Below are 2,025 nucleotides of genomic sequence, written 5' to 3'. Positions count from 1 at the left end.
TACATCTTATATAATATTATTGAATATACCGAAAATTATATATAAGATTAACTTAAAATATGAATATAAAAATAAAATATAAAGATAAAATATAAAAATACAGACAAAAATCTAAAATTTCATTCAACTCTTATCCCATCCCTATAAAATAATATTTTTACTTGAAAATATAAAATAATTTAAAATAAATCACCTAGAAAAATGAAAATAATATTTTTTTAGTAGATATGGGTAGAAAATTGAAGAGGTGTTCATAAAACTTTGTTCAAAAAATATATTGTTGCAGAAAATTAATAAAGTCACATTGTTGCCAATTTCCACATTCCAAATTCAAAATGATTAGACCTAAGACAATATATCGGGGAACCGAGGGACCAACCCAATTGAATGCCCAACAATTTTTTTTTTCTTTTTAATTGCAGAAAAATAGTTTGGTTTCTAATTTCCACATTGCAGATGAAATCACTGAAGAACCGATCTTCAGTAAGAGAGGCTAAAACCACACACACCAAACACAACAGTGATCAAGTTGGAAAATACACAATACACATATAAAGTAAAAAGATAATGATAATTAGACAATGTTTTTACAACGTTAACATTTTAACTTCATAAGAATCATTCTGACATGTTCAAGAAATTATTTCTAAGTATCATTATCCAAAGTAAAAATATGCAGTACAGATATCATACTAACTAATAGAGCCTGTGCATATTCGTAGCTTCTTTATTTAAATTTTCCACTTGTAGTAATAAACTCTGATGCTGTCAACTGATGAATATGATCGAAGGGTCACAGCAGCACTCGTCTATGAGGCAGCAACAACACAGAGCTGCAAGACTGCGCCAAGAACAACAAAAGTTGGTTTTTTTTTTTTTTCTTTTTTTGTATCCTGATGATAATGAAAAGCGAGAAAGAAGTATACAAGTGATAAAGGAAAAAGTGTGAAGGGAACTAACCATCCTTCAAGGAATCCAGTTTGTCTTCTGGGTGGTGGAGCAGCATAATATTGCGGTGGTGCCATCACCGGAGGACCTTGATAGTACCCTGCCAGCAAAAGTTCCCCATAAAGTAAAATATAAAATAAGATTCATGCACAGTGGAAGAACACAGAACAAATCTGGAAAAAAGAAGAAGAAAAAAAGGATCTACATGAGAGAAAAACAACTCTGAACTTGTTTCAGAATTCAGAGGATCTTTTATTGTCAGCTTCTACAATACAATCATGGTGCAGTGGTTCTCCAAAACTTCCATGTAACTAAGAACGATTATGTGGGCATAAGGAAAAGAGAAAAAAGAATAGAAATTTACCTTGTCCTTGAGCAGGGTAGGGATATGCATATTTAGGGTCACTCATTTGTGGCAAAAAGTTGAGAGCTTTATGACTCTAATTTACGATGTGATATGAGTTAGTCTTCCTGTAGCAGAAATGTAACACAAGTAGAAGCAGACGACGAAGAACAAATTCCTCAGTTATGCGTGTTTTCTTCACGCCTAAAATTTTATTCCTTTTTTTCCTTGCCTTCCTTGTCAACTTTAGGAATATATTATTCTTAATTTTTAAAAATTTTATTTTTTCATCCTTTCACCTTCGCCGATACGAAAACCTAGTTTTTCTATTGAAAAGGATGTCCAGAAGAACAAAAACAACTTTCCATACCAAGTTCTCCCAGAACCTACCCCTGTTCAAAACTCATCTCCTATAATTAGACTTACGCCAACCATTTTATTTTGATGGCTTTACGTTATGATATTAAACCCACGTGGTTCGAACACAAGGATTACCTTATATTTCACTTGTTTTAGCTTACCAAAAATTGAAAAACTAAGTTAACTAGTATTTAAAATCTCTGATCAATAATAAAAATATTTTTATGTTAAAAAAGTATTAGAGAATAAAAATTATATATGGTGTAATAAAGAAACATACATATATATAGTTTTTATTAGTTAATGATTAAAAAACAACTTTATGAAAAAAAATTAATAAGACTTTCTAAACACTAGTTAAGAAATGAAAAAAA

At 30.4% G+C, this 2,025-nt stretch overlaps 1 long non-coding RNA gene across 1 annotated transcript; it reads right to left on the bottom strand.

Moving 5' to 3' along the window:
- Positions 1 to 550: 550 nt before the first annotated feature.
- Positions 551 to 1,721, bottom strand: LOC106777367. The gene is made up of 3 exons (XR_001376935.2): positions 1,313 to 1,721; positions 961 to 1,048; positions 551 to 841 (listed from the first exon to the last, which is right to left on the bottom strand). It is a non-coding gene; the product is annotated as an uncharacterized LOC106777367 (long non-coding RNA).
- Between the last annotated feature and the right edge of the window lie 304 nt (positions 1,722 to 2,025).

This window comes from Vigna radiata, chromosome 11 (assembly GCF_000741045.1).
Source record: "Vigna radiata var. radiata cultivar VC1973A chromosome 11, Vradiata_ver6, whole genome shotgun sequence".
NCBI lineage: Eukaryota > Viridiplantae > Streptophyta > Magnoliopsida > Fabales > Fabaceae > Vigna > Vigna radiata.
The sequence above is the reverse complement of the archived record's forward strand: the minus strand, read 5'-3'. Positions and strand labels throughout refer to the sequence as shown.